Raw genomic sequence first — 24,617 nt, forward strand, 5'->3', positions numbered from 1 at the left:
GATAGCAGAAGAATTGTGGTTGGTAGGCAACTATCTCTGCCGTATGAAAACCAAAGTAGGTAAAGATGAAGAAGAGCCATAGCACCAACATGTATAGGGCTGACTCTGTGCAAAACAAAAAGCAACCCAAATTCTGCTGTTTCCATCAAAACATCTAGCAGGGAAATCTGATTTTAAGTTCTAAAAAACATGTCTCCTTTTAATTCCTCTGATCATAAGATTATATGTTGTAAATTGACAAGTAGTTGGTTTAGTAACCAGGTTAATTTTTAATGAAAATATATTCTTAATGTACAGATAACCCTAAAGTCTTTATGTGGGGGGGGGGAGACACACTGCTGGATTTTTAATTTATTTTTTAGTTGACTTTATTGTGTTTCACCACAGAGGACTCTTGCAATCAACCATGACATTCTTCCTCCTCCCATCCTTAGTGTTAGTGTCCTAGAATTAAGGAGAACAACATCTCTTTCTGTCTTCAGCCCACACAAAATTCCAAATTTGGCAACATTTGACATAACATTCTTGTGCATATGCATATGCAATGAGCAATGCTCCTCAGTCCTGACAGTCCAGGTCCAAGTAAATATTTTGTAATTATAGTACACCATGCATACTGCTACCGCTTGCCTATATGTTCCTCAAAAATGATACATGGAAAAAATACATACTTTTGTAAATCAAGAAATCTTTAATAAAAATACTTTAAACAAAACAACAATGACCTACAAAGCACTGAGTTTTACCAATAATTGTAATATATCTTAATATTCTACCCTTTTGCCTTTAAGACACTACACTATTTTGCAGTCATGTTCTCAAGCATTTCTGCATAATCATTAATTCCAGAAACCGTTTATGAAAATTCACATTCTTAGCATTCCAAGCACAGAAGTCCTAAGAATACTACTAATTACCCAAGGGGTAGACAATCTTTCTTCTGTTGACAGAAAAATCTGTTGGGGGCTGCATGCTGGTGGTAGGTTTAACAGAATTACTCTCAAGCAGGAAGAGGGGTTTTTTTCAAGTACAACAGATAAATACAACTACAGTTCTGGAAAAAAAGTGAAAGCAATGCTTTTCTGACTTCAGTGTCCTCCACACATACCTATGGCAAAAGCCTACAGATTTGTTCTCATTTAGATGATGCAGTAAAAAAAAAGTTTCCCAAGCAATATAATCTGAAAAAGGTTTTAAAACATCAGTTAATTTTTTATCAAATAAAATACAGCCCCTTACAATTGCTTCAAATTACATAGAAAGAGTGGGGTTTGCTCTAAAAGGCCCAGAAAAAGTAGGTTGAAACAAATAATAAGGAAGGAACTTGAGGTATTGGGCAGGGCACATAAAATGAAGCTGGAAGCCTCAGGTTGTCTTCCTGTGATTGATAATAAGAAGAACAATAATAATAATTTATTATTTATACCCTGCCCATCTGGCTGAGTTTCCCCAGCCACTCTGGGTGACTCCCAACCAAGTGTTAAAAACAATACAGCATTAAATATTAAAAACTTCCCTAAACAGGGCTGCCTTCAGATGTCTTTTAAAAATAGGATAGCTGCTTATTTCCTTGACATCTGGTGGGAGGACGTTCCACAGGGCAGGCGCCACTACCAAGAAGGCCCTCTGCCTGGTTCCCTGTAACCTCACTTCTCGCAATGAGGGAACCGCCAGAAGGCCCTCAGCGCTGGACCTCAGTGTCCAGGCTGAACGATGGGGGTGGAGATGCTCCTTCAGGTATACTGGACCGAGGCCGTATAGGGCTTTAAAGGTCAGCACCAACACTTTGAACTGTGCTCAGAAACATACTGTGAGCCAATGCAGATCTCTCAGGACCGGTGTTATATGGTCCCGGCGGCCACTCCCAGTCACTAGTCTAGCTGCCGCATTCTGGATTAGTTGTAGTTTCGGGGTCACCTTCAAAGGTAGCCCCACGTACAGGGCATTGCAGTAGTCCAAGCGGGAGATAACTAGAAAATGCACCACTCTGGCGAGACAGTCTGCGAGCAGGTAGGGTCTCAGCCTGCATACCAGATGGAGCTGGTAGACAGCTGCCCTGGACGCAGAATTAACCTGCGCCTCCATGGACAGCTGTGAGTCCAAAATGACTCCCAGGCTGTGCACCTGGCCCTTCAGGGGCACAGTTACCCCATTCGGGACCAGGGAGTCCCCCACACCCACCCGCCCCCTGTACCCCAAAAAGATTACTTCTGTCTTGTCAGGATTCAACCTCAGTTGAATTGATGGATGGATGGATGGATGGATGGATGGATGGATGGATGGATGGATGGATTGCATCTATTCCATGCCCTTTAGCTGAAAAAGGTATCGTAGCAGCTTGCAAGAAGCAGTCCTAAGATGGTTCATGCCCTCAAGCTCATAATCTAAAAAAAAACCAATGACACCCAAAAAATAGAACAGGAGGAGGAAGGGGAAGCAAGCTCAAGTGGAAGTCACAATGCTTCAAGTTATGGTTCTTTCAATGCAAATTATATAGTTCTGTCTATGCAGGTTTTGGATGTTTAGGAGAGTAGTAACTCATCGCCAATGTCAGTGGTGGTTCTGGCTGTCTTGCCCTTGATGAAGAGCAGTTTCTCTCCTAAGCACTCTCCACCCTCCCCCACACCAGATCATATCCTGGTGACAATTCTGGCCCAAGCCTGAAGGACAGGGCAGCTCCTGCTACACAGTCCTTCCCTCATAGACCATGGGGCCTATGACTGATTGTCCCCTGAGCAAAGGCGGGTTTTTCAGTGGCACCACATCCAGCCATCCATTCATTTTCCTCTTTTTTAGAGAGAGAAAGACTGTAGAAGAAGTAAAAGGACTGCTTCAGACATTAGGATCTTTATGTGGAGTGGCATTATGACTGCAGTGTATGGAGGAAGCAGCATGCGACTCAAAGCATCAATGAATAAGAGTGATAATTCATAGATCATTTTCAAGCTGTCTCACAGGAAACTGAAACTGACACAGGAAACAGCATCTGTTTTAGTTGATGTGCCATTAAAGCATTTTATTTTATTTTCCCCTATAGTACCAGTATAAGTAATCGAACAATAACCAAGTAGGCTCAGAGAGATAATTTTTAAGTAAATGATCCATATGCAGATTTATAGGCTCCTGACTACCCAAAACAGCAAGAAGTTCCAAGGGCAACAATACCCAAAGCACAAGAGGAAGCAAGCAGAATACATGCTCCTGCCAGGCAAAAGATTGGGTGCCTCATATCAATTCTCCGTAAATATACCCTGTGCTTCAGGATGCTTCCAGCCTTCAACTGAAACTGTGTTCACACTCCTGTTTACTGTACCTTCACTGCATTTCCAGTGCCATTTTTTTAAACCCACATTAACATGATGTTATCCAAAATGCATATGTATCCTTTGTTATATAATTTGTTTGGTGTGTTGTTTCTCAAACCAGCTTCACACCAATTTGAGTCCTTATGCCATTCCTACTTCATCTCTAGTCAAGGTATAAACACTTTTGCATAGGGTAAAAACATCCCCACCACTGTTGATGTCCCCTGGTGCGTAAACAAATAGAAATGAAATTGACACTAATGAAATCATGATGATGTGAACAGCTTGGGGATAAAGAGCTGTGAAACGCATGGGGCAAGAGAACACAACTTCACTGCACTCTAAGACACTACTGAGCACACACCCTAACTCTTAGCTCTTTCTTGCTCTCTCTGCTTCTTTTGTCCCTTCATGAATATATTTTATATCACCACACACTCCCCAGTTGGGGTGGATGTGGAAAGAATAAACTTGTTAAAAGCTGAAGAGTGATATGCAGGTACTATCCAACTATGAGAGTCCACTGAGAAACTATCAGCCACCCTGGACCATTAGCAAGGATAGCTCAGTCAGTGGAGCATGAGTCTCTAAATCTCAGGGTCGTGGGTTCAGCCAAAGTTTTCCTCCACTCACGGTTGAGCTGCCTCCCAGCTTGTTTCCTTGTCCTAAGCTCTGGAGTATACCAGGGAGCCAAGCGGTCTCCATGAAGCGGGAGGGGGCACTCAGGGAAAATTGTAGCATCAGCCTAAACCATTCAGATGTCCCAGAGGAGTGCCAGTCATAACAGTCAGAAAATCCCCCAGAGCCACCGGGAAACCCATTGAATTCATTAGCTTCTGAGGGTGGACCATCCTTATCAGCCCCCTGCTTCTGAAGAAGGGAAAAACTGCTCCATTTTTTGTGTTGTGGTTTCTTAGAATTCCCAAGCAACACCAGGCACAAGGTTTCCAGTAAACTATATAATGACACAATCCACACTGCATTACAGTATCAAGAAGAAGAAGGAATAGGATCATAGTTACCCAATTGTGTCTTTCTCAGATAATATATAATGTAGGGGACTACAGGGAGTGTGTACTAACAATAAGTAATAAAAGGGTGCTACTCCTATAACCTGCATGAATTATGGCATTCCACAGGAGCATTTGGGAAGGGGGGGGGCAAACAATGTGATATTAGCCATTTAAAAAGTAGCATCTTTCTAACCATTACGGTATCAAAGATATGCTGTAAAGCTGGGTAGCAAATGTGCTATCCTCCAGCTGTTGTTGAACTACATTTCTCCCTGCCAGTATAGCAAATGATCAGGAATGATGGGATTTGTAGTTCAACCTCTGTAGAAGCTACCTCTGTAGAAACCTTGCTGGCAATCTATCTGCTTGCCATGCCTTGATGTATTCCCCCACGCCCCTGCAATGGTATTCTTGTTTTTGTCCTGCATAGTGTCACCACATCATTTGTTTCCTACCTTTCTTTAATGGAACTGAAAGCAACATACCTTGGACTCCCAGGCAATCTTTCATTCAAACATTGACCAGGCCTGGTCCACTTAGCTCCAACAAGGGTGCTGCTCCATGTGCCTTCAGACAGTGCCCCAGAACAAAGGCATGTGTCCAAGTGAAACTCAGTTTTTAAACCTACAAATTCCTTTATTATAAAGTGACTTGGCATGAGTGGCATTCTTAAGAGTTTTAAAGGACACAAAGTGACCTTTTCAGCCTATGACCTTCCTAAAAGTCTTTACATGCTTTCTTAATATACGTTTTGGAGTCATGATAATTATCCCTTCTGTTAAGGCTATAAAACTAACATACTATTTCAATTCTGCATCAAATAGCTTTGGTGACATTTCATGAAAGCAGCAGATCTGCAAGGCCAAAAAGCTTTCTCACTTTAGTTACTAAACATTCTATTAGTGGTTGCATTGCCGATATAACACCATGAAAGGGATAATGCTTGCAACATCTTGCCATTTTTCATAATGATAGGCTAGCTAACAGCAAATAGATTTATAATGCATTTCTGCCATTCAAATACAATAGTGTAACTTCTGTGCCATTTTTCTTAAATGTCACTGTTCTTTTGCGAATACATTGACTTCTCTTTTTCAAATATAATTTGTATTTTTATCCTTCTAGTAAGCGGATGTCATGTTTTTTCCTTCTTATTATAGCCGAAAACAATCAGAAAGTTAATTCCCCTCCTTTCTTTTTTCTATTGCTCTTTTTTTTTGTTTAGCATTTTATCTGTTGCCTTAAATGGGCTGTAGGTTTAACATGCACCACATTCATCAGATTTTCTTTCTGTGTTAATTTATGGGAAGGATAAAATACAAAATCTGAAGGTACAATTGTGCCCTCTAGTGTCTCGTGTTCCATGACCATATTTGAATCATCACATCCACTTCACCAGAATGCAACACAAACCTGCCTTTAGGCTTTCAATCATTCATCCAAAATTTTCAAAATGAATGAAATAAGCATATATTTTAGAGAAGTATTTGAAGATCATAAGTCAAATGACTTTGTTAGATTTCTGATGACCTAATTTAACTTTTGCATACTGGGCAATTTTAAAGGGATGTTACTGATCTAGGCACATTTCAGTCGAGCTTCAGGCCTGGTTATGGTACCAAAACAGCCTTAGTCCCCCTGACTGATAACCTTTACTGGGAGAGAGATAGCGGAAGTGCTACGCTTATGATTCTACATGATATCTCTGCAGCTTTTGCTGTCACTGATTATGATATCCTTCTGGGATCACCCCGAACTTCTGCTTACGGGTCATTACCAAAGAACAGTACTGAATGACTACTGTTCAGGTCCATGGTATGTATATGTACTATGCATCCCTCAAGGGGGTCATCTAACTCCACTGCTCTTTAACATCTATATAAAACTACTGGAAGCTGTTATGCAGTGATTTGGAGCACCCAATGTCATCAGCATGCAGATGATACTCAATACTATCTCTTGGTTCTACCTGAATCAAGAGAAGATATTCAGGAGAATCAGTATCTGGACACTGACCATTGTCCTGTGGGTCAACAGTACATAGGTTCAGTAACTGGAATGTTGACCTGCTCTAGTCTAGGTAACATTCCCCCTGAGGGAGAAAGTACATCTATGAAAGAGTGCATTCTCCAATACCTTTCAACTCAAAATTTGTGATCTGGGACATAGGTCAAATTGTGGTCCCACCAGCAGGAATAGTATGAAGAACAGGAACCTACAATAGGGCATTCTTGGTGGTGGCTTCCTACGCTATGGATCTCACCCCACCTCACCCAAGGGAAAGCAGGCCACCCCCCTCTTTAACTACATTCAGTAAACATGTAAAGACTGTATCTTATTCATTCAGGCTTTTGGCCAATAATTCTATTAAGGTTTTATTCAGCTAGTTTTGATAGTTAGTGGTGTATCTTCCTATATACATAAAAATGTAAGGCTGTCATCGTGCAGCCCCCACTGAAGGATTTATAGTGCGGTATCATAATCCTGGATTGCTTGAAATCAGAATGGAGCCACCACTGGAGAATTTGTAGTGCCTCATCCCAATTCTGGATTTGCACAAAGTCAGAGTAGGGGAAGGGAGCAAAAGAGAAGGACGGTTTTATAGCAGTTTTAAACACTAGCAAAGGTTTGAATACAGAGAAGTAACATTTAATTATTTTGAAGAATTATTGTATGTATAACTGACATGGATAGTTCGAAGTCCTTTTTACTTTTATCTCTTATTCTCCTCTTTATTCCTATATTTTTAAAGTATTTTAATTAAAGATTTTCTTGATTTACAAAGGTGCAATGTCTCTCTTGTATTTTTTCCATGTAACATTTTTACACATCAGTTTTGTTTGTTTCCTTTAATAATATTATCTCTTTGTTCCCTTTCCTTTCCTGCTTTGTTTTTGTTTTTCCTCTGCTCTATTATTTTTTGTGGTCCTCTGTTCAGGATTAAAGAGGGGCTAACATGCAGATGAAGGTGATGGATAGTTAATGAAGATCCCTGAGTGTGGTGTAGGGAAGGGAAGATCTCCCAGGGTAAGAGGGTGGGAGAGGAAAAGGAAACTCCCAGTTGAAGAGCTGGGAGGGTTCACCTTTCTCTATGTGGGGCAAGTTAAGATTTATCTATGAAAGAGGACTTCTTTAAGTTTCTGGTTTTGCTTAGATTAGTTTGTTTTTTAATTGTAATGTATTATGAAGATCTTAATAACATTTTATTTTTTAAAAAGAGTGGGGAAAGAAGGAAAATTATTCAAAATGGTGCCTGGTGTTCAAATGGCAATGCCAACACCCCCACCTCAGAAACTCCCAAGATGAGTTTTGCAACAATATTCTGAGAGGTATCCAAACACACAGAGAACAAACAAACCATTTTTCAAAATATATAGTAGTTATTGTCAGACCTATACTTTATAATCCAGTTTCCACTAACACAACTATATGAACCATATCACTTTAATATGCAATTTCCTCCTAGCTGTGAGCTTTATGGATTAATTAAGGATAATTACTCATTATCATGGTCAGTTTGCTAAATTTATGTACTGTATTTCCTGCTTGAATTATTTAAGACATATTAATTATTTACATCTTTTTATTTCATTCAAGGAAGTTATTAGGAGCCAGATGCGGTTATTAGGCTTGGCAGACAAAGCAAAGTGCTGTCTCACGAGGGTAAACTACACAGCGAAGGGAAAGGGGCTGGCTTACTCATGATGACATCTGTAGATTACCGAAGAGATCCAAGACATGCTTTTAACTCCATCAAATGATGGAGACTCTGTATTACCTCTGCTTACTGTCTAGTGCATATTCCGATAAATCCTTGCCTGTGACCTTCACTCTTCCAACTCCAGAACGTTCAAACTGTGTCCCCCCCCCAAAAAAAGACCTCCTGCTCCTCAAATAAATCCATTTTTGTCCCTTACTGTTCCTTGTGCCTGGCATACTTCTACAATACTACTTCACTCCTCAAAACCCAACTTTGCCATGAAGGTGTTAGCACAAATTTACATTCATAAATTCACTAGGAGAGACAAGAGCCACCATGCCACTTACCTGGCAGATGGGTTGCTGTTTCTTACCTGGTGGTGAAGTGAGGCAGCAGGGAGGTTGGCATAGTGCAATGGTACCAGTGGAACCCATCTGGCGCTTTTGCTGATTCATTTGCACCAAACTGGCATCCCTACCACCTCCTGCTCCTGGTAAGTGGCCGCTACCCGCCTGGAAGGAAGCTAGTGTCGTAGCTCTCACCCACCTGGCAGGTCACTTCTGACTGTAATTCAGCTGTAACTGTACAGCACGCATATTTTTTCTCCCCACCCCACAGAGTCCAATTTTAGCTTCTTTAAGCAAGGACTAGACCTCTTGCACTGACTAGACCTCTTATGCTGCATCACCAATCTATGTTTCAGTACAACTGGATAGCCTTTTGAATAAAGATGGTGGGCTGAGCCTTTCAAAACTGTACTCATTTTAATCACTGATTTCAAAACAGCAGTGGTGGTAGTGGTGTTTTTTGGGGGGAGGTTAAAAATTCCCGAGCAATGCTGGGTACTGGACTGCTAGTTGTTCCTCACTTTTGAATAAATGGCCAGCTTCAAAAATATAATATGGCAACAGCACAACTTTTTAAAAAATAAACAGATCTCTTTCCACCCCCACTAAGCTTCTGTTCTAGACCAGAGGTTTGTAATCCTCCTCAAATCAGAACAAATAGTTGAGCCTTCCCCAAGTGTAACTAAGGCCCCATTACATGACACTAAGTATCACTGGGGACGAAATCAGGTCTCTCCCCCCCCCCAATTAATAGCAGGCTTAAGAAGGGGGTTGATTTTCACTAGGGCCACTCTTTCCTCCCCTGCTGCTGTCCTGATGAAAGTTGCATCTTTGTGTGGCTACCAGCCCCATAAAACAATAAAATAAAATAAAATAAAATCTGACAGGCACTAATTGGAGATTCCTCTCACCTCTGGGAGTATTAGCAATGTCATAAGGACTTTATCAGACTGCAACAGAGTTAAACCTCCTATTCCTGTATATTTGACCCTGATGAAACTCACCCCATGCCTGCCATTAATTAAGAACATGCTTGCATAGCTCCTAGTGGCACATTTGGTTTTTAGTGTGGCCTTATTTTACATGACAAGTGCGTGCTTGCCACAAATACCGTATGTAGCAGCAAACGACTGCTCACCAAGCTGCACTCCGGGTGGCTGTACCAATATTCCCTTCATGGTGTAGGCCACATTTTGCATGCTTGAAAAATCCTGCCAATGCATTAGAGTGAGTTATAAGGCGAATGTGAAATGGTTTGCATGGACCTGTGTTTTTAAAAAGCAAGGTGAAAACAGCCATAAATGAAAATCCTGTATCTCCGCCCTTTCTGAAAATATCATTAGTGGTGTGAGAGCCTGCTATGGAGAAGGCCATGTCACCGCTCTTTCCCATGTCAGCATCATCCTTGGAAGGAACTAAAACAGCACTGGCATGGGAAGGAGGCATAGTGCAGACATTGTCAAAAGTAAGAGTTCCTTTGGGAATAATCTTCTTGAGGTATGGGAAGGGTGACACTGCAGTGGCTTCCATGTCACAAAAAAGCCCGGAGGAGCCCACAGCAGATGGACCTGCTGGAAAACGGTCGTGTAAAAAGGGGCAAGGCAAAAAGAACAACAATCTCACTGAAGCAAAAACATAAAAAGCTGCCTTATGCTCACTTAGAATATTTATTCTTCCAGCCCACAAACTGGTGCCCTCTAGAGATTGTTGGACTACAACTACCATCTTTCTTGGTCATGCTGGTTGGGGCTGGCTGATGGGAGTTGAAACCCAAAACTTCTGAAGGTTTGTGAGGGGTGACTGACAGTGACTCTCCAGATGTTCAGGCATATGATTATCACATCATCTGCTACTTGATTCTTTTAGCTAGAGATGGCAGGAACTGAACACAGGGCCTTTTGCATGCAAAGCATGATGTAATCTACAACTGAGGGAAAGTCACCCCAGCATGTTTCTGCAGAAAACAATTCAGGAAAAGGGTAGTGCATTCATCTCCCCTGGCCATGGTTTTAATCTCTATAAGGGTGCCCACCTCCCATTTTAATAACTTTAGGTTAGTGAACTTTTCTGTCTGGGCATTTTCCAGCCATCTAAAATGGATATTCCATATATAGTTTTCTGACAGCAGTAAAAGTATTTGCTGCATTCCAATTCTGTTTGGAATCCAACCTCAGAGGCTTCTCCCCACCTAACATTTGTTTTTTTTCCAGTCGGGTGGATTTGACACAAATTCTTCTCTAGGGTTAGAACTGATAAAAATACCAGTGATTAAACACTGGAGCTTTTCATTCCTCCTCCCCTTGCCAGGCCCAACACCAGCCTCAGTTTATATCTGTGCAACCCCACTGAGAATGTGGCACTCTGTCTATGTACTGTAGCTTGTTTAAAGCACACACAGAGAGACAAAACATTAAACCTTGTTTGAAAATTTGGTCTTTCAGGATTCTCTGAGGCTCTTTTCTATGAAAGGACAACATGCAGCCCCAAATTTAAAAGCATTTTCCATTCACGGCACAGATTTTGCTCTCTGAAACTCTTGCCTCACTGTTAGCTCTTCATGTTGAAATTCCCTTAGGCTCCAATCTTACATACACTTACCTGGAAGTAAATTCTATTGAGCTCAATGGAGCTTCTTTCTGAGTAGACATGAATAAGATTGCACTGTTTCTTTTTATCCAAATCTCTCATGTGCATATATAAGCTAAAGAAAATTTCTGAAACTTCTTGAACAAGTAACATAATCTGGAACAGGTTTTCCTGTGTTGTGAATTGTGTTTAGTGCTAATACATTTGCATCTCCTTTAACATTTCACAGATGGAAATAGTCGCACACCAGCATACTTGCAACAGCCCTATTCTAACACCATGGATTGCTGCCGGAGAACTCCCACGCACATTGTAGAAGGTTCTTCTGTGCTGTGTTCATTTACTCTGCAACAGACTGTTCTGCACTGGGCTTGCTTCCTCATCACAGTTTCCTTATTTGTTTGTTTAGACTTACTTTTGAGGCCCCTGGGTCTTAAGGTTGCTGGGGGGGGGAGTTGTTGTTTTTTAAATTAAAGAACACTTAATCTCACAATGAATCTGGCTGCAGCTACTGTATTATACACTTAGGGTTGCCCTAACTTTTCAAAATGGTGAGACATTCCAGGTGCTTACTCAGGTTTTGTTTCCTCTGGGGAGGGGGGAGTCACGGGGGGGGGGCATAACAGGGATTTATAATGTGCAACTGGGAAAATGTTAGGTGTTTGATTATATAAAGTACAAACACTGGGGGGAAACGAAAGTGTGAACTATCTCCAGGCAAGAGCCCAATGCATCCCACTGTTCCACAGTAAGACAGGGACTTCAACCAGGTCACTATATGGACTGCTGTTATATGAATCCTCATCAAGCCTCATTCAAAATATTCATCCTTATGTAAGTCAGATAATGAACTGACAAAACGAAGCTGATAGTTGAATGAAATGTTTTGATTCCACCACCACCACCACCCATAATTATAACTTCTGAACTGAAAACACCACATATTCAGTTCTTGCAACTAGCAATGAGCTATTTGTTACACTATTTCAATTACGGATTTTTGCAAAACTACTGTGAAATACTCCTCAATAGATCTTTGACATGTTTTATTTCCCCCTCTACAGAGCGGCTTGCCTCCTTCAGCCCCAACCACATAATTTTGGTCTGAGCAGAATCCAAGTACATAGCCATAATAATAATTTAGTGTCAAGATCCTAATCCAAATATACTCATATTTCTTTGACAGATGCCCATGATTTCACTTTTAACTGATCCATTAAATCTCCGAAATGTTATTTCTCTGTATGAAATGTCAGCTAATCATTTCTTTTCTACGTTACGCATGCATTGTTCTGTAGTTTAGACACTTGAAACCTTAAAAAAGTGGGGGGGGGGAGACATTGACTATTTCCAAGGACACATTCACATTAAGAATACAATGTGGTCCTGCTAGTTCATGTATAGAGTTGTAATTTGCAATTTCTGCAATCATGGCAGCACAAATTTCCTGCAATAGCTGCAGGATACATATGTGTATCTCTAGACTTAGTGTGTGTGTTCTCCTGAGGTCAGTGGATACTGGGGCCTGCAACATTAACACACAATATTTAAAACAGACTTAAACAACAATATCAGTTCTAACCAATCTAGAGGTGTTATAAAAGTAAAGGTAAAGGGACCCCTGACCATTAGGTCCAGTCATGTCCGACTCTGGGGTTGCGGCGCTCATCTCGCGTTACTGGCCAAGGGAGCCGGCGTACAGCTTCCGGGTCATGTGGCCAGCATGACAAAGCCGCTTCTGGCAAACCAGAGCAGCGCACAGAAACACTGTTTACCTTCCCACTGGAACGGTCCCTATTTATCTACTTGCACTTTTGACGTGCTTTCGAACTGCTAGGTGGGCAGGGGCTGGGACCGAGCAACGGGAGCTCACCCCATCACGGGGATTCGAACAGCCAACTTTCTGATCAGCAAGCCCTGGGCTCTGTGGTTTAACCCATCTGCCAACTACAGGAACCGACATCTGTATTGTCTTCTATACCTGAAGTGGGTGAGACCTGAACACACAAGACTCACTAGCTTGGGTCCTACCCACAGACACTGAGGCTCCCATTCAAGCTTCATAAACCCTCATATTAGCTACCATGTTTTCCCAAAAAGTCTTTTTTTTCCCTCAAGAAAACACACTATGGCTTATTTTCGGTGGATGTCTTATATTGCACAAATGCATAGAAATCCTGCTGCGGCTTGTTTTATGGGTATGTTTTATTTTCGGGAAAACACGGTAGTTACAGCCCAGATCAAACATTATAATCCTCACATGGATATGTTCCGAGATGCAATCCATAAATAATTTACACTGGGAGAAATTGACATTTCCTCTTTTCTTAAGTCTTTCTGGCCTGAGAAGTCTCCTCTTTATTTCGATTGTGGCCCCACGGCTCCATTTTGTGCTATCTTAGTCAGACCTCTGCTCCTAATAGCGTAAGATAATGTATCAGCAAAGCATTGCTTGAAAGGATTCACAATAAATGGAAATGTACACAGATTTCTTATCTTTTAGGTTGTGACAGATGCATATTTATTGTCTTACTGAGCATTAAAAAAAAATCAATACGAGAACCTTTTATGCTACTCTGATATTCATAGTTAAAATATTCATTAGCCTTTTCCTGAACTATAAAGAGACAGCTGCATTCAGACACAAAGTAGCTTGGAACTTTGAATGTGAATGACATGTGCCCCACCCACGATTTTATATCGTGTTTAATTCAAGGCACTTTCTTGTGCGTCATCTGCTGATTCTGTGAAGTGTTGGCTCCTAGACAGCTAGCTAGCAACACAGTAGCATAGTGTATCATCATGATCACAAAGCCCCATTTTCCCACAAAGGCACACTAGCACAAGCAAATCTTATGCATGAATGCACCCACCCACCAACCACCAAAGAGAAGTACTGTGGTACCTCTGGTTACGTACTTAATTCGTTCCGGAGGTCTGTTCTTAACCTGAAGCACCACTTTAGCTAATGGGACCTCCCGCTGCCGCCGTGCCGCCAGAGCACGATTTCTGTTCTTATCCTGAAGCAAAGTTCTTAACCTGAAGCGTTATTTCTGGGCTAGCGGAGTATGTAACCTGAAGCGTATGTAACCCAAGGTACCACTGCATTCATTCTACTGTGAACCTACTAGTCATTCTACAGAACTTAACATATTGGATCAGAAAAATGGTTGTTCGTGCATAAATAATGTGCAAGGAACAGTGAAATAAACACAGCTGATTGTAACCAATTACTGCAATACAAAGGACTATGATAGAACAGCACTAACAATATCTGAAATAAATGGCTATATGAAAGTTATTTAAAGTTCACTAGATTTCCACTTGAAAGAGTGGGAAACAGTAACCCAGGCTAATAAAAACAGCAGGTTTATTTAGGACTATAAGCACATCAGGTACTCCAAGGGGAAATAAATTTGTAGAGCACTAAAGGATGCAAAGCCTTGACCTTAACAACAGCATAGGAACTATAATTTATTGATTGTAACAGTAACATATTGCAGAACACTTTTTGTTTATCAAGATGTCCAAAGGCTGACATTCACTACCCATTTTATCCACTAACCATTCCATCCACTTCATTCAAACGTAAAATGAATAGATGATTGATTCCCATCCTAGCAACCAGGGATTAACAGAAGCAGGGGAAGAAACTAGTAAAATAATGCCATTGCTGAACATGTTTGTGAAACATTGAAGTACCATATGGCCAAAAGCTCATTCCAGTTTACTCTCTTTTTAAAAAAGTTTTTGGTTTTTCACATTGTAAGCCCATTTTTTGTATTAAATAGAAAACTAAACTTTAGACAGGCTTTGGCTTGGATTTCCCATAATGCATAGGCTAATTTTTATGTTACATGGGAGTGGAAGAGTGGTTGTTGTTTAAAGTTTTGCATTTTCTTCATGTTTAATCACTCAAAGCTTCAAACCCCCAAATCTAACCTTTATTTATTAACAAAATGTGATTTTGTTGGCGACTAAATTTACACTTTGATGCTTTTGAATTATGGTGCTGGAGGAGAATCTTGAGAGTCCCATGGACTGCAAGAAGATCAAACCTATCCATTCTCAAAGAAATCAGCCCTGAATGCTCACTAGAAGGACAGATCCTGAAGTTGAGGCTCCAGTACTTTAGCCACCTCATGAGAAGAGAAGACTCCCTAGAAAAGACCCTGATGTTGGGAAAGATGGAGGGCACAAGGAGAAGGGGACGACAGAGGATGAGATGGTTGGACAGTGTTCTCGAAGCTACTAACATGAGTTTGGCCAAACTGAAAGAGGTAGTGAAGGATAGGCGTGCCTGGCGTGCTCTGGTCCATGGGGTCACGAAGAGTCGGACACGACTGAACGACTGAACAACAACAACAAAATTTACACTAGTAAGACCTTGTTATCCTGAGAATAGTTCCTGTTTGCTATATCTATGTGCCATAGTGAAAAACTCGTATGTGTAACAGTGCATATGCACTAAAGCCTTCCAACGTTACCTCCCCTAATAAAATAAAATATGTTTAGGTCTCAACTGATTCAATCGTAAATAAAACACAAGTCTTTTCCAGAGCTGAATGACCCTCTTTTGGCCTCCTTTGAGATTTGCAAGTAAAATCAAAGATGTTTTCTGAAATGCAAATTGTACTTTCCTATGATGTATCAACAGATGGCCTTCATTCGTCCTTACAGACTAATTTCCAATGGACCAAGTTTAGTGTCTAAAATCTAATAATGCTAGCACTAAACAATTATATATATATATTTAAAAATACAGCATCAGAAGGACAGTTGGCTTGACTGTTTTCCTGCATATGTGTACACAGGTGTAAGATACAAAATATGGCATTTGTATTCCATTACACATGTAATTCACAAGTACATGTTTTGCTATGTATACATTTTAGAAAGCACCACACGTCTTTGTAAGGCAAATTATGTGCTCTGTCAATTTTCACACATGACTGTGCACCTAGGGTTTACAACTTTTTATTGTGACATCTCTGCAGTGAAAAATGTAATGTGCAATGCTTCCTTATTAATGAGCTCACAGAGAAATAGTCACACAGCACACTTTAGCCAGGGTTGCATGCAGTGAAGTTTTCCTGTTTGCACAAGGACTTCCACTTGTACAGCAGAACCTCCTCAACCTCTCCTTCTCCTGTGCACACTAACTCTGTGAGAAGTATTTCACCAACCCTCCAGAGTAGATTTGGGAGTGGGAGGGAGCAAGAAAGAGAGGAGAGGAGAGGGAGGGGAAGTTCTGCTGCGCAACTGGAAGTCCTAGTGTGAATGGGACAGCTTTGTTAGATACAACCCATATACACTTTCTCTGGCACTAAGGCTGCAATCTTTAGCATAGTTACTGGAGAATAAATCACCTTGAACTCAGTGAACTTATTTCCACTCTAGGTGGCTATTACATAATTGCCATTCACTGCTCGCTCACTTTTTATGGGGTATCTACATATTATCATCAAAACAGTGTCCTCTGTTTCCCCAACACTCTTTCCATCTTTTCTCAGGTGGCAGAAGTCAAACCTTTTGCAAGCAAGGAAACAACAACACAGTCTTCACAGATGTGGGCAAGAAAAGGCACAAACCTAGGTACTGTACATGTACTGATCTTCAGTATAGGAACAGGCATTGTGCAACTGTTATGGGGAACATTTTGGCATATTAACTGCTGCATGGAACCTCAATTTTAATTATATTTCCAGCTGATAGTGGGAATACCAAACTTCTTCAAAGCCTTAGATGTCCCTAGTTGACTAAATAAGCATGTATAGCTACTATCCTGTGAGAAATTATTTAAGATGAAGCTCCACTGAACTCAATGGGAGTTACTTCTGAGGAAACACACATAACTGCGAGATTAACTCTCTGTCAAATTATCAAATAGAAAATGGGCATTAATTGGTTCACCATCTAGTACAAATAAAACAAACAATAGTAGCAATCTTTGCCATCATACAGTTTCACAGTCCATCTTCAGCTTGTTCCGTCTCTTCCCTTTGCTGGAAAGAGCCCTGGAACATGAACTTTGACACCAGCTGCTGCACAAACACCCATGTATAGTGTAGTGTAAGTGTAAGCCACTTTGGTAGTCAATCTGACTGAGTATAATACAAACAAGCATAAAATATAATAACCAGGAATAATTTGTAACATTTGTAAATGTTTCTGAAATATGTGCTTCTTTCATTTATGCAGGACCTTCTAAAATAGTATATGACCAGAACCTTTTTCAACCTGAGAGACACATTTCCTCATGAGCAACTTTCTAGGGGCCACTGTTTATCCTGTGAAAGAGTCTTCTGCATGATAACAATAGCACCTGCCATGGGATATATGTCGTGGAACAGAGACAGTGCTTTTTCTGGGGGGGATGCAGAGGTACGCATACCCCTAAACATTTTGTGAATCTAAGTTTGGCCTCATTGAGGGGCAGTATTTCAATATGAGTAGGAATATGAGAGTACCCCTAAACATTTTTTTAGAAAAAAAAAGCACTGAACAGAGACATACATTTGGGGAAAGGGCTACAATGCAAAAATTACAGAAAAGATTTTTTAAAAAAATCATAGGGTTGTGTGGATACATTTAGGAGATGTTTTATTTCCATCCTTCTGACTCTTAATTGCTTTTCTCACATCAACTCCTCCCTCTGTGTATCTTCTTTCCTTTCTACCAGTTTCTACCCCCAGACTGAGATCAACAGGTGCATTTTTTCTCTGTGCATTTATATATGCACAAAACTGTTGATTTTATTCTCCAAAGATATCAGCATCGCAACCATTGACCATCCCCTCCACTTTCTCCTGCTAGATATACAGTATATAATCCTGCTCCTGGGCATACAGTACTCCATTTCCACAATGGCACTGGGATCTAGCATTAGGTAACTGTACCAGCAGTGAAAATTAAAAGGATTAAAAAATATGTTATCTTAGAAAACGGTCAACAAAAGAGGCTCAGACAGGGGATTGGGGGGGGGGGGAATTTACATTTACACTGACCTATATCTATAGCGATCAACTTCTTGTGCTACGGAGTGGTAAATGAAGAGGTAATCAATTTATGAAATTCTTGTTTGCTTTTAAAAAAAGAAAAAACCTCTCAAAGTGGTTTGCAAAAAACAACAACAAACAAACTCAAGAAAAAGCAACAAAAAATACAGTCACACTTTAACACATAACAAAAGTTAAAATGATAGAATGCTCAAACCTTTGTCAGGACAAATGCAGGACAAACTAGAAAACACCCAAATGCCCTGGTTAGCACAACACCAATTACATGCCCTCTTGAACAATCCAGCAGTAAAATCAGCAGCAACTAGACCCCTGACATTCCACCTATGAAGCACAATTGGCCCACTTGACCCAGCTTTGGTCGCAGTGACCTAGAGCATGCAAAGAGCGAGGCTGGCCCAGCTGCACTACATTGAGGTGACTTGTTTCAGATGACCCAAGCAACAAGCTTTATGGGACTAAACATGTTTTATTAATATTCATTCTATTTAAATTTAAATATCTCTGCTGCTTTTCTATCGCAAGATATGCTTCAGGATATTACTGAGGGGCATCCTGCCTAACTGCCAATGGGACACAAGTAAAATGCAAGGTAAAATAGCCTGCTGTTAGGTCTCTTAAATCCACCAGCGAAGACAGGCATCATATTTCTTCAATATAATGTTGTTTCAGGGAATAATTTTAGCTCTGAGCTGTGCTGGCTGCCTTGCACACAACTCCCAGCTGCAGTTAAATAAACCTTCCAGAGGGTTCCCCACAAAAAAAAAACATACCAAACTTCTTAAAGGGATAGAACTTTTTCTTTTTAGAGTAACACTAAAAATCAGTAACAAACAACAGTACAACAAGGTAATATCAGCACACAACAACTTTCAATAAATGTGTCTTGCTTTCTTCTGGTTTTGTTAAAACCTTTCAAAATTGTATTAGTTTCTGGTGCCTGTTTGCTCATAGTTTTCTTTTAATGGGATTTGGGGAGTTTTCTCCCTCCAAAACATGCCAAACTACAGTCTCCCACACACTAGTTACACGAAAAAGGTTCTTTTCCCTCACAATCCTTTCAGGGAGAGCACTTCATAATTTTATACTTCTCGGGCGCATTCCTTTGAACTTAATTGGCACTCCTAACTTTGTTTAATTGCCAGTTTAATACTTAGAAAATTGCCTTCTGATTTTCAATGTGCAGTCATTAACGGATGAATAGATGGTGCGCTCACAGTTGTCTTGAACCTAAATAATTCTCTCACATCTATTAAAAATGACTATAATAATGAAGGGCATTGCTTATGGTTTCTGTGCCTTTTTTAAAAAAAATTACCAGACCAAGTCGCTTCACATCAATGTGCCTAGCATAATAAGCATGCTACTATAACAGCTTAAATGTTTGGCAGTCGCATGGATTCTGTGAGAGAAGCTCAACCATTTCCATAAACTACACAACATGACAAAGCACTCCAGCACAAAAATAATATATGGAGAAAGATACCTTCTTATTCGGGACTGGCCCAAGACGTTTTGCTGCCTAAGGTGAAGGGCAAAATGACAACTCCCTCAAAGCCACGTAGGGAAGCTGAGACTGGCAGTCGAATCTTACTTCAGTACTGCTGATGGGATAATATGCTTCACTGCACCTGAGGGCAACAGCACAGCCACACCTGTGCTAAGCATTTAAAGCACTATCATCTCATTTTAACCAGTCCTGGCTTCCCCAAAGAATCATGGGAACAGTTGTCTGTTAAGGATGCTGGGAGGTGTTTAGGACACAGCTGATGATCGCCAGAGTGGTTTAAAACTCCATCCCTCTTCCCAGGGAACTCTGGGAAATACAGCTCTGTGAAGGTCTCCTAACAACTCTCAGCACCCTAACAAACCAAAGTTCCCAGGATTCCTTGGGGAAAACCACAAACAGTCAACTGTTCAAAGTAGTATAATATTATTTTAAATCTATAAGGTTTGATGGGGTCTTTGGGGATGCAGGGCATGCCAATCCAGTCCACTCTCCACAGCTGCATCAGTCTGCCTAATGATGGGGTTGGGCCTGTTTATATTTGCTGCATACTAGGCCAGTTTCAGAATTCCAATAGCAGATACAGCAAAATAATAGTGTGGTTTTTTAAAAAAAAAAAAAAAAAAAAGAGAGAGGACGATGAACTGTACCTACTGGCACAGAGCTTCCTAAAGTAGTATTCTGTGCATTTGGTTTCTTAGTACCATATTGAAACAATGTAGTTTTAGTTTAGCCATGCTCAGATAGTGACCCTCCCTTTTACACACACAACACCACCCTCTCATGTTGCCTGGTGCTTGACAAAATTACTGTTCTTATAGTCCCAGGCAGGCAGCAACAAGAGATTTATTGAGTCCTTGGAGGAGTGCCATACACTCTGGTGATTTGCATTTGGCGTGGTGGCTCAGAAATGTCACAGGCCACTCCAGATGTCTTTTTTATTGTGCATTCATGATTATTTGTGCTCATAATGCTACCAGGGTAGTCATGCACAATCCCACTTTCAATACCGTTTGCAAATTTTGGGGTGGTCACACTTCTTCATTTCTAATCAGTGCGTACCCCATAACTTCCTCCTGAAATCCTATAACGTCTTATACCACAAATCTGGTTTATTTTTGCATCACCTTTGTTGCACTATAGCCCCTCCAGAAAGCAATAATGTAGTAGTAACATTGGGAAAGCATTGCAGAGCAAATTAGAACAGAATAAATCCACACCAAATGCACTATTATTGTGTTAAAAACGTATTGTGGAATACACCTGGACTTGAATCTGGAAGTTCCCTAGAGTGTGTGCTTAGGATTGCAACCTTAGAGGTATTATCAAAAACTAGAGTTAAGTGAACAGTATATTGGCTTTCAACTAAACAAATCCTTCTTGGTGGTTGTTGTGGATTTCCGTTTTGTCATAGGCACCAAACTCTGATCACAGCCCAGTCGATTCTGACAGCTCATGTAAATATAATATTGTTGAGCAACAATGGACTTTAAAAGGGTAGGCAGCTGTGGAGCACACTTCAGTCTGACAATTAATTGTAATTGTTGCTTATTATAAATACAGGGCAAATTAAAATTATCTAGCTATGAATAATTTTGAGACCATAATTTCCATGAGTTTGTTTTCAGATGTCACAGGCCTAGCTGTGACACTGATTACATTGACCCACATTGCAACCTAACGTGTCAAGGCAGCAATTCACAGTCGGTACTTCCTTGCACAGTATTCCATTTACAACAGCATCCCTTATGATACATTATGGATCTGGGTGACACCACCATCCCCCTGCCCCCAATTGTGGTGCTTGCCTAAATTTGGGTTAGTACCTGCCAGTGTGCTGATTACTAAGATCACATCTACACCAAATATTATGGGGCTTCTGCAGCAAGGCCTTTAAATGTGGCTGAGGCATTGCTCTTGCACTATCAGCTGGAAGTGAAATCAAAACAATGGTCCCACACAACACTTACAATGCAATCCTATGCACATTTACTCAGAAGTTCTGTGGGGCTTGCTATCAGGAAAAGGTGCACACAGGAATGCAGCTTTAAAGAGCATTGTTTTTTCCTGCTAAATATCTGCAACTACCTACTTTTCAAACATAATTATGTGTGAATCAAATGGAAGTGAACCTCTTGCCAAATATTTTTGCTTGCTTGCTTAGAAATACATTTCTTCTCCAATGAGTCAACAGAGAGAGAGAGAGAGAGTTTTGATGCCGGCTTTGGAACAGTGTCCAGATACGGAGCTTTCTTTTCATTCTTCTTCATCATGCAGGACCACACGATGACCACTTGAATTTGGACATGGTACAGTGGAACCTTGTGTTACGTACCATCCTCCTTGCGAACACTGCAGGTTACAAGCTCCGCTAACCTGGAAGTAGATGCTCCTTGTTGCGAACTTTGCCCCAGGATGCGAGCGGAAGTCGCATGGCAGCAGCGGGAGGCGCCATTAGCGAAAACGCGCCTCATGTTACAAGCGGTTTTGGGTTACAAACGGACCTCCGGAACGAATTAAGTTCGTAACTGGAGGTACCACTGTACTGTACTTGGAGAAGAGATATCATAACACGGCTTGCTATGAATACTGCCCTGTCTATGAAATCTAGCAATAGGCAACTGGAGTTCTGATGCCTGCCCCCCTACACAAATTTGCAACCCTAGGTGACTTATTCTCTCCCATGAGGCCAAAGCTGACATGATAGAGAATCTAGCTGCACCTTTCTCCCTTTCCCATTAAAAAATTACTCAAGAAGCTTAGGCAATATGATGCTCTCTCCTTTCTCAGGGAAATTTGGGGGTTTGGGGTGGGGTTTCGGACGGGACAATCATATTGTGATATGTGGAAGAGGGCATAAAAACAATCTTAAACTGGTATAACAGTGATTCCTTCCCCCTCAAGGAACTCTGGGAACTGTACTTTCAGGAGGGAGGATCTTATCCAGGTCCTTAAGGTAAAGGTAAAGGGACCCCTGACCATCAGGTCCAGTCGTGTCCGACTCTGGGGTTGCGGCGCTCATCTCACTCTATAGGCCGAGAGAGCCGGTGTTTGTCCACAGACAGCTTCCAGGTCATGTGGCCAGCATGACTAAGCCGCTTCTGGCGAACCAGAGCAGTGCACGGAAACGCCGTTTACCTTCCCGCTGGAGCGGTCCCTATTTATCTACTTGCACTTTGACGTGCTTTCGAACTGCTAGGTGGGCAGGAGCTGGGACCGAGCAATGGGAGCTCACCCCATGGCAGGGATTCGAACCGCTGACCTTCTGATCAGTAAGCCCTAGACTCTGTGGTTTAACTGACAGCTCCACCAGGGTCCCCAAACTACAATTCCCAGAATCCAGGCCTGACAGCTAAACAACTTCTTCTTCTTCTTCTTCTTCTTCTTCTTCTTCTTCTTCTTCTTCTTCTTCTTCTGCCCATCTGGCAAGCTGTATAAAACTAATATAACTCATAATATAGAAGTGTAATTTTACAGCAATGTAGATGCTATTTTAATGCCATTTTTTTTAAAGGACCATCGCATCAAGATGCATTTTCCCAAAATATGAGGACAAAAAGGGACAAATAGACATTTTGAAAATGTTTTGTTTTATAGCTATTGTGTTTCCAGAAAGTGCACAATTTGTTCCTGTTTTCTTTTAATGCTCGAGACCAGCTTTAAGAAAAAGAAAAAAGTACTCTCCTGTATGGTTCCAAGTGAATATGGAATTAATTTTGTTCACAGTAACCGCATATACTGTATTACAAATGTTCCTTGCTAATTTCTGCTAGAACCTCACTTTGCTCTGGGTTACTGAGCACCTAATTAGCCTTCATTCAAGTATTAACCTCATTTTAACAATTCTGTTAGCAGCTGCACTAGTAACTACCCATGCTGGATCAGGCACGATGTCTGTCACACTGGAACAACACCATGGAAACAGCTACCATTGACAGATGTAGTACTATAGAGTACAGAGAAGTGGAAAGAGAGGAAAACATCAGGCTGGTGGAAGGACTTAAGGCTGTATTAAGGACCCATCAGAGCCATTAAAATCCAGGAATAAAAATACAGTTATACTCACTTGATAGATTGTGCTAAGCAAAGCAATTATAAAGGGTATTGCAACCAACAGAAATCATAACAGGATGTAATCATCACCACCCTTTGCTTAGTTTAGGATGCTGCTATAATTACATTAGGGCTGCTTACACACTCTACCTTCAAAGTGCATTTCCCTCTTCCAAGAATTCTGTGCACTGCAGTTTGTAAAGGGTTTCTGGGAATTGTAACTCTGTGAGGGATAAACTACAGTGCCCAGAATTCTTTGAGGGAAAGAATGTGCTTTGAACGTGCTTTAAAGGTACAGTTGTACTCAGCCAAGCACAAGCTATTCCTTTCACAACTGCAGCTCTGCACTGCACTACAATAAAATGCAAGTTGTTACCTTGAGGATTGTTTCTGAGTACGTCTACTTCTTTACCTTAACCATACTAGTCAACACTATGGTCAGGGTGAGTGGACTGAACTGCCACATTTTAATATAAAAGGTTACATTATCTTTTGTGAAAGGATGTACCGGTATATTGAAATGCTTCAGAAATAAAGAGCACTGTCATTTCCTGCACAACTGTTCCTTAATCTTTACCTGTGTATTTTCTGAGCCTGTTTGATCTCTAGATAAGTCACTTCAGCTGTAACCAGGTGTTCTGCAACCTCAGCAAACATTTAAGGGAGGGAGAGAAGATGAAAATAGACAGGTCAATGGGCTTTGGAAGCTTCCATGGATTACAGATCCCTTTCTAAAAACATATGCCTAATGGGAGAACACCAGCAAATAATGCATAGCACAAAGTAAGTCCCTACTGAATTCAGTGGGTCTTACCCTCCAATAAGTGGGATTAGGGATTGCACCTAAATTCAGCAATTATTCAAACCCTGCTCCGCAGTCACAATTTATGGCACAATTTAGAGCTGCTATACAAGACTGCATAAAGTGTGGGAGACAGAAAGGAAACAACTGCTATGTAGCTATAACTGCTTCAGACTATTAGTTCTTGGATAGAATATCAAGATTCACAAATATGATTATTGACCTAAGTTTAAAATTAAGATGTGGCACAAAGAGGGACTAGAAGTGGCAATTATACAGTAGTTC

At 40.9% G+C, this 24,617-nt stretch overlaps 1 protein-coding gene across 4 annotated transcripts in view; it reads right to left on the reverse strand.

Annotated features, from left to right (window-relative positions):
* The window catches only part of PRKG1 (protein kinase cGMP-dependent 1), a 580,751-nt gene that overhangs the window by 521,528 nt on the left and 34,606 nt on the right, over positions 1–24,617 (reverse strand). Inside the window, exon 1 of one of the 4 annotated variants that reach the window (XM_033149167.1) lies at positions 19,457–19,550. The exons of the other annotated variants lie outside the window; for them this stretch is intronic. The gene's annotated coding sequence lies outside the window, so the exon portion shown is untranslated. Of the gene's footprint in view, positions 1–19,456; positions 19,551–24,617 lie in introns of those variants that run through there. 4 annotated transcript variants of the gene reach the window in all.

The sequence above is a fragment of the Lacerta agilis genome, chromosome 5 (genome assembly GCF_009819535.1).
Source record: "Lacerta agilis isolate rLacAgi1 chromosome 5, rLacAgi1.pri, whole genome shotgun sequence".
In the NCBI taxonomy this organism is placed as follows: domain Eukaryota; kingdom Metazoa; phylum Chordata; class Lepidosauria; order Squamata; family Lacertidae; genus Lacerta; species Lacerta agilis.